The sequence below is a fragment of the Rutidosis leptorrhynchoides genome, chromosome 3 (assembly GCF_046630445.1).
Source record: "Rutidosis leptorrhynchoides isolate AG116_Rl617_1_P2 chromosome 3, CSIRO_AGI_Rlap_v1, whole genome shotgun sequence".
Classification (NCBI taxonomy): domain Eukaryota; kingdom Viridiplantae; phylum Streptophyta; class Magnoliopsida; order Asterales; family Asteraceae; genus Rutidosis; species Rutidosis leptorrhynchoides.
In genome coordinates this window covers 469686377-469701017 of record NC_092335.1, presented here as the reverse complement: position 1 = coordinate 469701017, position 14641 = coordinate 469686377, and positions in this window count along the sequence as shown.

Sequence of the window (14641 nt, the reverse complement as noted above, 5' to 3'; positions counted from 1 at the left end):
ATGAATTATATTATTTACTCTATTAAATCTTTTAAAAATATTTAAAAATATAAAACGACGATATTTAAACTATATAATAATCATGTATAAATTTTGGAAATCATTTTGAGTCAAATTAACTTTTGTTGATCTTTGCATATTAGTCTCGAGCATTAGGATTGTGGTACACTATGACTTGACCTAATTTGTTAGACAAATATTGACCAGCACATATATATACATAATTAATTTAGGTTCGTGAATCCGAGGCCAACCTTGCACTTGTTCAATGACGTTATATGTATTTTTACTACGAAATACAGTATGGTGAGTTTCATTTGCCTTTTTACCCTTTATATTTTTGGGCTGAGAATACATGCGCAATTTTTATAAATGATTTACAAAATAGACACAAGTACGTGAAACTACATTCTATGGTTGAATTATCGAAATCGAATATGCCCCTTTTTATTAAGTCTGGTAATCTAAGAATTAGGGAACAGACACCCTAATTGACGCGAATCCTAAAGATAGATCTATTGGGCCTAACAAACCACATCCAAAGTACCGGATGCTTTAGTACTTCAAAATTTATATCATGTCCGAAGGAGGATCCCGGAATGATGGGGATATTCTTATATGCATATTGTTAATGTCGGTTACCAGGTGTTCAATCCATATGAATGATTATTTTTGTCTCTATGCATGGGACGTATATTTATGAGAACTGGAAATGAAATTCTTGTGGTCTATTAAAATGATGGAAATGAATGATTATGATAAACTAATGAACTCACCAACCTTTTGGTTGACACTTTAAAGCATGTTTATTCTCAGGTATAAAAGAAATCTTCCGCTGTGCATTTGCTTGTTTTAAAGATATTACTTGGAGTATTTCATCGCATATTTCGAAGAACGTTGCATTCGAGTCATTGAGTTCATCAAAGATTACTATTAAGTTAATTTATAATTGGATAGTGGATATTATGAAATGGTATGCATGCCTGTTAATTTTCGATGTAAAGAAAGTTTGTGTTTTAAAAACGAATGCAATGTTTGTAATATGTATCATATAGAGGTCAAATACCTCGCGATGTAATCAACTATTGTGAATCGTTTATAATGTATATGAACGGGTCCTTTCATCCTGCCCGCCCAAAAACATTATAATCTGACATACGCCTCCAGACGGCGTTAGCATCAAAATTCCTATCTACCCTTTCACCATGATAAATCAAATTCATACAATCGGGTAGTAGTAATTCAGCGGGCGTATATATCTGTAAAGCCCTGGCCATGTCCAGCATGGACATCCTGTACATCCTACGGCCAAGTATAAATCTAAGAAAACTTCTATCATCTAACCTAACTACATCCGCATTAAGTGAAATAGTACTCATAAGCTCAACGCACCATTCCTTATATACAGGCCTACGAATGGTGAATAAACGTTCCCAATCGGGAAAAGAAGAGCTGCCATACTTTTGGATCAAATGCTGTCTAACTGAGTTAGCTAGTTGGACCCTTTCCAAAGGCTCCCAATTAATTACCCTCGACACTTCTACATTTTTAGTTACCAGTTTGAATTTGTTACTTTGATATGTCGGGTAATCTCTCCAACTTCGATCAAACCTTAGATTAGGATGCAACTGTTCTTCATGAATCGTTAGGTGTTGTACTATCGGATGCATCAGAAATACTATGTAGGCATCAATATATTCTAGTTGCGGATCATAATATGGAACGTGTTGATCAGGTTGTTGTTGTTGTTCCTGTTGTTGCTCCGGTTCATATTGCATTTCCGGTTCAGGTTCTGGAGCAGGTTGTCTAGATGATGATGATGCACCATCAGTATTAGTAAATCTCTATAAAACACATTAAATACAAATTTTGTGCATCCAAATATGTATTAGTGTTAGCAAAATAACAACTTAAAACAATTACAATAACATGTTCAATCAAAATTAAACTTATACACATTTTCACAATTTTAACATTTCTACATTTTTTCAAATAAGCATTTATGAAAATGTTTACAAAGTTCATAAGCATTCAACTTAAATAACATGTTAAAATAACCATTACTAGCAATTAAATAAGTTTCAAATGGCATTTACATCAATTTAATCAAGTTCATGAATTTTATACCTAAAAAGTCCACTTTAATTCTCAAAAATCATGTTTAGGATCAAAGTTTGGATCATTTAGCTACCTAAACATGTTACACTACTTAATTTAGCAATAATTCATGACAAAAATCGGCCATAACCTGTTTATATCAAAAAGCCCCAAATTGCTCAAGAACACAAACCCTAGATTCCTAAAATTTTTGAAGTTTTTGGCTTCAAATCATGTTAAATAGCATCAATTTGGGTTATACATGCATAAAATACTAACAATTTAACACTAATTACACTAGAAATTAACAAAATCAAATTAGGTAAAATATAGCTCAAGAACACTAAAAATCAAATTTAAAGTGGTTTAGGGGTGTAATTGTTACCCTTCTTGATAAACTTCGTATCAAATTCATGATTAGAGCGGATTATAGCAAGAAATTTGGTTGATTTTGATGAAAAATTGGCGATTTTAGGGGTGATTTTGTGAGATGGTTCGTGTATGTGTGTGTTGAAAGTGAGGAGCAGTAGCAGCTCGCTGCCCTTTTTGTTTCTGACCTGATTTCGGTCCCCATGCGATCGCATGGTTTTTTTTAAAGAAATCCCATGCGATCGCATGGGGTCTCGCATTTTTATTTTTTTATTTTTTTTAGAAACCTTTAACTTAAAAACAAATAAATTAATTTTAAAATTTTGTTTTCCTTTTTCTTTAGGATGAGGTCGTTTCAGTGCGATGTCCTAGTCCGTCCCTCAACAAAATTTCAAAATTTGTCATTTTTAAGCGCCGTTTTAAAAGCAAAGATTTTTGAGTTTTTAATGTTTTTGGCATACTTTAATTCAATAAGATTAAAAATAATGATAATAAAAGTTCTCGTCCCTCCCTTGGGTAGAGCAATTTCGATTCAACGACCTAGTTTTCAACTCACGACGAATTTTAAAAATCATATTTTTAACTTAGTGAAATAAAGTAAATTTTTGTTTTTAAATTCACACCAAACTTAAATTTAAAATGAATAAAATTAAAAATTCATATTATTAATATTTTTATACATACAAACTTTATATTAAAAATAGTAATTTTTTTCAAATATTCACAAACTTAAATATATTGATTTTAAAAAAAATTTACAATAATAATTTAATTTAATTTTAATTTTAAAAACAAAGTAAAAATAAAATTAAAAATCTTTTTGGTCTTTTATCCCACTTTAATCAATCAAATATTATCAAAAATATACGCCCCTCTCTTCGGTAAATTAATTTCGGCTATATTACCTAGTTTTACTCCTGACGAATTTCTGAAATATTTTGGGTTGATTGATTGATGATATTTATACCTTAAGAATAAACGGTAAATTTTGCAGTGATGTAATAAATTTTTGTATGATATCAATAATTTCGGTTACGCATACCTAATTTTATTGAATACCAATTTAATACTTTATAGCGAACGATTCAGCGTTTATTATCAAAAGGTTAAAAGCAATAAAATAAAAATAAAAAATGTACATACTTACCTGTGAGATAGAATTCTCAGTGACCTGCTTTAGCCCACTCATAAGATAGTCGGACTAATTGGTTTTCCATAGCTACATAGGCATAACCTCGAGCATTCAACGATTTTTCTTCGAAACATATGAACGGTTATTCTCTGCATAAAGTAACGAACTCGGTATTGGAATATGTTTGATTCGTTGAGCATTTTCCTTCGTGTGACCATTTTTCGCATTTGTGACATCTTTCAAGGTGTCGTGCTCTTCTTTTCGCTGCGGATTTTGATTTTCCTTTACCAAAATGTAACTTATTATGATCGTTCCTGAGTTTTTTTCTTACTCCGTCCATTTTTTCTCTTATGAATGATACCAGTTCACTCGGGAGTGTGTCATTATTACGTTTAGTGATCAAAGCGTGTAGCATTAGACCATGGTTTAGTTCACAGGAATTCTTCATCTCGTAAAACCTAAAAAAAATAAAAATTCAGAATGGGGGGAGAAGACTAGTTCTTTAGGGTCTGCTAGGGAAAGACCATTCGGATTCCATTCTTGAAAACTACACGAAAACAGAAAATCTAACTCTAACAGAAATATATATTACCCTAAAAAGATTCGAACCTTCCCACACTTAGTTAGATGTGGTGTCGAAATTATGATTGACTTCATTGTCAACTTCCATCAGACCATGTATGTAATGTTTAACTCTGTGACCATTAACTTTAAATTCAATCCCATTTAAATTTATTAATTCTACTGTTCCATATGGGAAAACTCTTTTGACTAAGAATGGTCCAGACCATCTTGATTTCAATTTTCCAGGAAATAGCTTGAATCGTGAATTGAAAAGAAGAACTTTATCTCCTTCCTTAAATTCTTTTGAACTTCGAATTCTTTTATCATGCCATTTCTGAAATGTCCCGTTCTTATTGATTAAAAACGTTCCATATTAATTGATTTCGTTGCGAGGTTTTGACCTCTATATGAGACGTTTTTCAAAGACTGCATTCATTTTTAAAACAAACCATAACCTTTATTTCATAAATAAAGGTTTAAAAAGCTTTACGTAGATTATCAAATAATGATAATCTAAAATATCCTGTTTACACACGACCATTACATAATGGTTTACAATACAAATATGTTACATCGAAATAAGTTTCTTGAATGCAGTTTTTACACAATATCATACAAACATGGACTCCAAATCTTGTCCTTATTTTAGTATGCAACAGCGGAAGCTCTTAATATTCACCTGAGAATAAACATGCTTTAAACGTCAACAAAAATGTTGGTGAGTTATAGGTTTAACCTATATATATCAAATCGTAACAATAGACCACAAGATTTCATATTTCAATACACATCCCATACATAGAGATAAAAATCATTCATATGGTGAACACCTGGTAACCGACAATAACAAGATGCATATATAAGAATATCCCCATCATTCCGGGACACCCTTCGGATATGATATAAATTTCGAAGTACTAAAGCATCCGGTACTTTGGATGGGGTTTGTTAGGCCCAATAGATCTATCTTTAGGATTCGCGTCAATTAGGGTGTCTGTTCCCTAATTCTTAGATTACCAGACTTAATAAAAAGGGGCATATTCGATTTCGATAATTCAACCATAGAATGTAGTTTCATGTACTTGTGTCTATTTTGTAAATCATTTATAAAACCTGCATGTATTCTCATCCCAAAAATATTAGATTTTAAAAGTGGGACTATAACTCACTTTCACAGATTTTTACTTCGTCGGGAAGTAAGACTTGGCCACTGGTTGATTCACGAACCTATAACAATATATACATATATATCAAAGTATGTTCAAAATATATTTACAACACTTTTAATATATTTTGATGTTTTAAGTTTATTAAGTCAGCTGTCCTCGTTAGTAACCTACAACTAGTTGTCCACAGTTAGATGTACAGAAATAAATCGATAAATATTATCTTGAATCAATCCACGACCCAGTGTATACGTATCTCAGTATTGATCACAACTCAAACTATATATATTTTGGAATCAACCTCAACCCTGTATAGCTAACTCCAACATTCACATATAGAGTGTCTATGGTTGTTCCGAAATATATATAGATGTGTCGACATGATAGGTCGAAACGTTGTATACGTGTCTATGGTATCTCAAGATTACATAATATACAATACAAGTTGATTAAGTTATGGTTGGAATAGATTTGTTACCAATTTTCACGTAGCTAAAATGAGAAAAATTATACAATCTTGTTTTACCCATAACTTCTTCATTTTAAATCCGTTTTGAGTGAATCAAATTGCTATGGTTTCATATTGAACTCTATTTTATGAATCTAAACAAAAAAAGTATAGGTTTCTAGTCGGAAAAATAAGTTACAAGTCGTTTTTGTAAAGGTAGTCATTTCAGTCGAAAGAACGACGTCTAGATGACCATTTTAGAAAACATACTTCCACTTTGAGTTTAACCATAATTTTTGGATATAGTTTCATGTTCATAATAAAAATCATTTTCTCAGAATAACAACTTTTAAATCAAAGTTTATCATAGTTTTTAATTAACTAACCCAAAACAGCCCGCGGTGTTACTACGACGGCGTAAATCCGGTTTTACGGTGTTTTTCGTGTTTCCAGGTTTTAAATCATTAAGTTAGCATATCATATAGATATAGAACATGTGTTTAGTTGATTTTAAAAGTCAAGTTAGAAGGATTAACTTTTGTTTGCGAACAAGTTTAGAATTAACTAAACTATGTTCTAGTGATTACAAGTTTAAACCTTCGAATAAGATAGCTTTATATGTATGAATCGAATGATGTTATGAACATCATTACTACCTTAAGTTCCTTGGATGAACCTACTGGAAAAGAGAAAAATGGATCTAGCTTCAATGGATCCTTGGATGGCTCAAAGTTCTTGAAGCAAAATCATGACACGAAAACAAGTTCAAGTAAGATCATCACTTGAAATAAGATTGTTATAGTTATAGAAATTGAACCAAAGTTTGAATATGATTATTACCTTGTATTAGAATGATAACCTACTGTAAGAAACAAAGATTTCTTGAGGTTGGATGATCACCTTACAAGATTGGAAGTGAGCTAGCAAACTTGAAAGTATTCTTGATTTTATGAAACTAGAACTTTTGGAATTTATGAAGAACACTTAGAACTTGAAGATAGAACTTGAGAGAGTTCAATTAGATGAAGAAAATTGAAGAATGAAAGTGTTTGTAGGTGTTTTTGGTCGTTGGTGTATGGATTAGATATAAAGGATATGTAATTTTGTTTTCATGTAAATAAGTCATGAATGATTACTCATATTTTTGTAATCTTATGAGATATTTCATGCTAGTTGCCAAATGATGGTTCCCACATGTGTTAGGTGACTCACATGGGCTGCTAAGAGCTGATCATTGGAGTGTATATACCAATAGTACATACATCTAAAAGCTGTGTATTGTACGAGTACGAATACGGGTGCATACGAGTAGAATTGTTGATGAAACTGAACGAGAATGTAATTGTAAGCATTTTTGTTAAGTAGAAGTATTTTGATAAGTGTATTGAAGTCTTTCAAAAGTGTATAAATACATATTAAAACACTACATGTATATACATTTTAACTGAGTCGTTAAGTCATCGTTAGTCGTTACATGTAAGTGTTGTTTTGAAACCTTTAGGTTAACGATCTTGTTAAATGTTGTTAACCCAATGTTTATAATAACAAAAGAGATTTTAAATTATTATATTATCATGATATTATGATGTACGAATATCTCTTAATATGATATATATACATTAAATGTCGTTACAACGATAAACGTTACATATATGTCTCGTTTCAAAATCATTAAGTTAGTAGTCTTGTTTTTACATATGTAGTTCATTGTTAATATAATTAATGATATGTTTACTTATCATAATATCATGTTAACTATATATATAACCATATATATGTCATCATATAGTTTTTTTACAAGTTTTAACGTTCGTGAATCACCGGTCAACTTGGGTGGTCAATTGTCTATATGAAACCTATTTCAATTAATCAAGTCTTAACAAGTTTGATTGCTTAATATGTTGGAAACATTTAATCATGTAAACATCAATCTCAATTAATATATATATAAACATGGAAAAGTTCGGGTCACTACAGTACCTACCCGTTAAATAAATTTCGTCCCGAAATTTTAAGCTGTTGAAGGTGTTGACGAATCTTCTGGAAATAGATGCGGGTATTTCTTCTTCATCTGATCTTCACGCTCCCAGGTGAACTCGGGTCCTCTACGAGCATTCCATCGAACCTTAACAATTGGTATCTTGTTTTGCTTAAGTCTTTTAACCTCACGATCCATTATTTCGACGGGTTCTTCGATGAATTGGAGTTTTTCGTTGATTTGGATTTCATCTAACGGAATAGTGAGATCTTCTTTAGCAAAACATTTCTTCAAATTCGAGACGTGGAAAGTGTTATGTACAGCCGCGAGTTGTTGAGGTAACTCCAGTCGGTAAGCTACTGGTCCGACACGATCAATAATCTTGAATGGTCCAATATACCTTGGATTTAATTTCCCTCGTTTACCAAATCGAACAACGCCTTTCCAAGGTGAAACTTTAAGCATGACCATCTCTCCAATTTCAAATTCTATATCTTTTCTTTTAATGTCAGCGTAGCTCTTTTGTCGACTTTGGGCGGTTTTCAACCGTTGTTGAATTTGGATGATCTTCTCGGTAGTTTCTTGTATAATCTCCGGACCCGTAATCTGTCTATCCCCCTCCTCACTCCAACAAATTGGAGACCTGCACTTTCTACCATAAAGTGCTTCAAACGGCGCCATCTCAATGCTTGAATGGTAGCTGTTGTTGTAGGAAAATTCTGCTAACGGTAGATGTCGATCCCAACTGTTTCCGAAATCAATAACACATGCTCGTAGCATGTCTTCAAGCGTTTGTATCGTCCTTTCGCTCTGCCCATCAGTTTGTGGATGATAGGCAGTACTCATGTCTAGACGAGTTCCTAATGCTTGCTGTAATGTCTGCCAGAATCTTGAAATAAATCTGCCATCCCTATCAGAGATAATAGAGATTGGTATTCCATGTCTGGAGACGACTTCCTTCAAATACAGTCGTGCTAACTTCTCCATCTTGTCATCTTCTCTTATTGGTAGGAAGTGTGCTGATTTGGTGAGACGATCAACTATTACCCAAATAGTATCAAAACCACTTGCAGTCCTTGGCAATTTAGTGATGAAATCCATGGTAATGTTTTCCCATTTCCATTCCGGGATTTCGGGTTGTTGAAGTAGACCTGATGGTTTCTGATGCTCAGCTTTGACCTTAGAACACGTCAAACATTCTCCTACGTATTTAGCAACATCGGCTTTCATACCCGGCCACCAAAAATGTTTCTTGAGATCCTTGTACATCTTCCCCGTTCCAGGATGTATTGAGTATCTGGTTTTATGAGCTTCTCTAAGTACCATTTCTCTCATATCTCCAAATTTTGGTACCCAAATCCTTTCAGCCCTATACCGGGTTCCGTCTTCCCGAATATTAAGATGTTTCTCCGATCCTTTGGGTATTTCATCCTTTAAATTTCCCTCTTTTAAAACTCCTTGTTGCGCCTCCTTTATTTGAGTAGTAATGTTATTATGAATCATTATATTCATAGATTTTACTCGAATGGGTTCTCTATCCTTCCTGCTCAAGGCATCGGCTACCACATTTGCCTTCCCCGGGTGGTAACGAATCTCAAAATCGTAATCATTCAATAATTCAATCCACCTACGCTGCCTCATATTCAGTTGTTTCTGATTAAATATGTGTTGAAGACTTTTGTGGTCGGTATATATAATACTTTTGACCCCATATAAGTAGTGCCTCCAAGTCTTTAATGCAAAAACAACCGCGCCTAATTCCAAATCATGCGTCGTATAATTTTGTTCGTGAATCTTCAATTGTCTAGACGCATAAGCAATCACCTTCGTTCGTTGCATTAATACACAACCGAGACCTTGCTTTGATGCGTCACAATAAATCACAAAATCATCATTCCCTTCAGGCAATGACAATATAGGTGCCGTAGTTAGCTTTTTCTTCAATAACTGAAACGCTTTCTCTTGTTCATCATTCCATTCAAATTTCTTCCCTTTATGCGTTAATGCAGTCAAGGGTTTTGCTATTCTGGAAAAGTCTTGGATGAACCTTCTGTAGTAACCAGCTAGTCCTAAAAACTGGCGTATGTGTTTCGGAGTTTTCGGGGTTTCCCACTTTTCAACAGTTTCTATCTTTGCCGGATCCACCTTAATACCTTCTTTGTTCACTATGTGACCGAGGAATTGAACTTCTTCCAACCAAAATGCACACTTTGAAAACTTAGCGTACAATTCTTCCTTCCTCAATACTTCTAACACTTTTCTCAAATGTTCACCGTGTTCTTGGTCATTCTTTGAGTAAATAAGTATGTCATCAATGAAAACAATGACAAACTTGTCAAGGTATGGTCCACACACTCGGTTCATAAGGTCCATGAACACAGCTGGTGCATTAGTTAAACCAAACGGCATGACCATAAACTCGTAATGACCGTAACGTGTTCTGAAAGCAGTCTTTGGAATATCATCTTCTTTCACCCGCATTTGATGATACCCGGAACGTAAGTCAATCTTTGAATAAACAGACGAGCCTTGTAGTTGATCAAATAAGTCGTCGATTCTCGGTAGTGGGTAGCGGTTCTTGATGGTAAGTTTGTTCAACTCTCGGTAGTCGATACACAACCTGAATGTACCATCTTTCTTCTTGACAAACAAAACAGGAGCTCCCCACGGTGATGTGCTTGGTCGAATGAAACCACGCTCTAAAAGTTCTTGTAATTGGCTTTGTAGTTCTTTCATCTCGCTGGGTGCGAGTCTGTAAGGAGCACGAGCTATTGGTGCAGCTCCTGGTACAAGATCTATTTGAAATTCAACGGATCGATGTGGGGGTAATCCCGGTAATTCTTTCGGAAATACATCGGGAAATTCTTTTGCAATGGGAACATCATTGATGCTCTTTTCTTCAGTTTGTACTTTCTCGACGTGTGCTAGAACAGCATAGCAACCTTTTCTTATTAGTTTTTGTGCCTTCAAATTACTAATAAGATGTAGCTTCGTGTTGCCCTTTTCTCCGTACACCATTAAGGGTTTTCCTTTTTCTCGTATAATGCGAATTGCATTTTTGTAACAAACGATCTCCGCTTTCACTTCTTTCAACCAGTCCATACCGATTATCACATCAAAACTCCCTAACTCTACTGGTATCAAATCAATCTTAAATGTTTCGCTAACCAGTTTAATTTCTCGATTCCGACATATATTATCTGCTGAAATTAATTTACCATTTGCTAATTCGAGTAAAAATTTACTATCCAAAGGCGTCAATGGACAACTTAATTTAGCACAAAAATCTCTACTCATATAGCTTCTATCCGCACCCGAATCAAATAAAACGTAAGCAGATTTATTGTCAATAAGAAACGTACCCGTAACAAGCTCCGGGTCTTCCTGTGCCTCTACCGCATTAATATTGAAAACTCTTCCACGGCCTTGTCCATTCGTGTTCTCCTGGTTCGGGCAATTTCTAATAATGTGGCCTGGTTTTCCACATTTATAACAAACTACATTGGCATAACTTGCTCCGACACTACTTGCTCCGCCATTACTCGTTCCGACACCATTTGTTCCTTTCGTTCTATTAACCCCTGGTCCGTAGACCTCACACTTCGCCGCGCTATGACCATTTCTTTTACACTTGTTGCAAAATTTGGTGCAGAACCCCGAGTGATTCTTTTCACACCTTTGGCATAGTTGCTTCTGATTGTTGTTGTTGTTGCGGTTATTATTGTTGTTGGGATGATTGTTGTAGTTGCTGTTGTTGTTGTTGTTGTTGTTGTTGTTGTTGTTGTTGGGCCGTTTGTTGTAGTTGCGATTGATGTTGCGATTGTTGGGATAATTGTTGCGATTATTGTTGTAATTGCTGTTGTTGTTGTATTGGTGATTCTTATCACCGTTTTCCTCCCACTTTCTTTTGACTTGCTTCACATTGGCCTCTTCAGCAGTCTGTTCTTTAATTCTTTCTTCAATCTGGTTCACTAGTTTGTGAGCCATTCTACATGCCTGTTGTATGGAGGCGGGCTCGTGTGAACTTATATCTTCTTGGATTCTTTCCGGTAATCCTTTCACAAACGCGTCGATCTTCTCTTCCTCATCTTCGAATGCTCCCGGACACAATAGGCACAATTCTGTGAATCGTCTTTCGTACGTGGTAATATCAAATCCTTGGGTTCGTAACCCTCTAAGTTCTGTCTTGAGCTTATTGACCTCGGTTCTGGGACGGTACTTCTCGTTCATCAAGTGCTTGAATGCTGACCACGGTAGTGCGTACGCATCATCTTGTCCCACTTGCTCTAGATAGGTATTCCACCATGTTAACGCAGAACCTGTGAAGGTATGCGTAGCGTACTTCACTTTGTCCTCTTCAGTACACTTACTTATGGCAAACACCGATTCAACCTTCTCGGTCCACCGTTTCAATCCGATCGGTCCTTCGGTTCCATCAAATTCCAAAGGTTTGCAGGCAGTGAATTCTTTGTAGGTGCATCCTACACGATTTCCTGTACTGCTAGATCCAAGGTTATTGTTGGTATGTAGCGCAGCCTGTACTGCGGCTATGTTTGAAGCTAGAAAAGTACGGAACTCCTCTTCATTCATATTCACGGTGTGTCGAGTAGTCGGTGCCATTTCCTTCAAAATAGTTAAATGGAACAAGTTAATCATACAGAATATTAAGAGTAGTTAATAGTATTTCGTAGCATAATATGAACTCATTTATAAAAGCTTTTTCTTCATATTAGCGTTTTATAAGTTTAAATTCGGGTAGTACCTACCCGTTAAGTTCATACTTAGTAGCTAATATACAATTCAACTACTACAATTCTATATGAAAAACTGATTATAATAATATTTCGCGTTCAAACTTTTATACAATATTTTACAAACTTACAATACCGCTTATTTTACATAAAGCATGAAATATAGCACACAATAACTTTGATACAAGATAGTTGTGAAGACAATTCTAGCTAGTACACAAGTCGTTCAGCAAAGGCAATAAATACACGTAATTCATACGTCCAGAAACAAGTCATGCATTCTGGTTTTACTAGGACTACTTCCCATCCTTGGTCTTGTGCAACATAACCGTTATGGCCGTTGATAAGACAGCGTGTTGTAACGTCATCAAAGGGACGAGGGTTACGTAATGTCCAACAGTCCCGTAATAATCTAAAAACCTCATTTCTTACCCCAATTACCGACTCCGTCACTTGTGGAAACGTTTTGTTTAATAGTTGTAGCCCGATGTTCTTGTTCTCACTTTGGTGAGAAGCGAACATTACTAATCCGTAAGCATAACATGCTTCTTTATGTTGCATGTTAGCCGCTTTTTCTAAATCACGAAGTCCAATATTCGGATATATTGAGTCAAAATAATTTCTTAACCCGTTGCGTAAAATAGCATTTGGGTTCCCCGCAATATATGCGTCAAAGTAAACACATCGTAACTTATGGGTTTCCCAATGTGATATCCCCCATCTTTCAAACGAAAGTCTCTTATAAACCAAGACATTCTTGGAACGTTCTTCGAATGTCTTACAAACTGATCTCGCCTTAAATAGTTGTGCCGAAGAATTCTGGCCGACTCTAGACAAGATTTCATCAATCATGTCTCCGGGTAGGTCTCTTAAAATATTGGGTTGTCTATCCATTTTGTATTTTTAAACTGTAAAATAGACAAGAGTTAGATTCATAAAGAAAATACTTATTAATACAAGCAATTTTTACATATATCATAAAGCATAAGAACACTATATTCCATATATTACACCACACGAATACAACTATCTTATTCCGACTCGCTCGTTTCTTCTTCTTCGGTTTTGGTTCGTTTTGCCAAGTTTCTAGTGATATATGATGTTCCCCTAATACGAACCGTCGTTGTCCACATTGGTTTAGAAAAACCTGGTGGTTTAGAGGTTCCCGGGTCATTGTTACAACTTAAGGACTTCGGGGGTTGACGATACATATAAAGTTCATCGGGGTTGGAATTAGATTTCTCTATTTTTATGCCCTTTCCCTTATTATTTTCTTTTGCCTTTTTAAATTCAGTTGGGGTAATTTCTATAACATCATCGGAATTCTCGTCGGAATCCGATTCATCGGAGAATTGGTAATCCTCCCAATATTTTGCTTCCTTGGCGGAAACACCATTGACCATAATTAACTTTGGTCGGTTGGTTGAGGATTTTCTTTTACTTAACCGTTTTATTATTTCCCCCACCGGTTCTATTTCTTCATCCGGTTCCGATTCTTCTTCCGGTTCCGATTCTTCTTCCGATTCCGACTCTTCTTCCGGTTCCTCTTCGGGAACTTGTGAATCAGTCCACAAATTATTCCAATTTACATTTGACTCTTCATTATTATTAGGTGAGTCAATGGGACTTGTTCTAGAGGTAGACATCTATCACATAATATCAAACACGTTAAGAGATTAATATATCACATAATATTCATATGTTAAAAATATATAGTTTCCAACAAAAATGTTAAGCAATCATTTTTAAAGAAAACACGGTCGAAGTCCAGACTCACTAATGCATCCTAACAAACTCGATAAGACACACTAATGCAAATTTTCTGGTTCTCTAAGACCAACGCTCGGATACCAACTGAAATGTCCCGTTCTTATTGATTAAAAACGTTCCATATTAATTGATTTCGTTGCGAGGTTTTGACCTCTATATGAGACGTTTTTCAAAGACTGCATTCATTTTTAAAACAAACCATAACCTTTATTTCATAAATAAAGGTTTAAAAAGCTTTACGTAGATTATCAAATAATGATAATCTAAAATATCCTGTTTACACACGACCATTACATAATGGTTTACAATACAAATATGTTACATCGAAATAAGTTTCTTGAATGCAGTTTTTACACAATATCATAC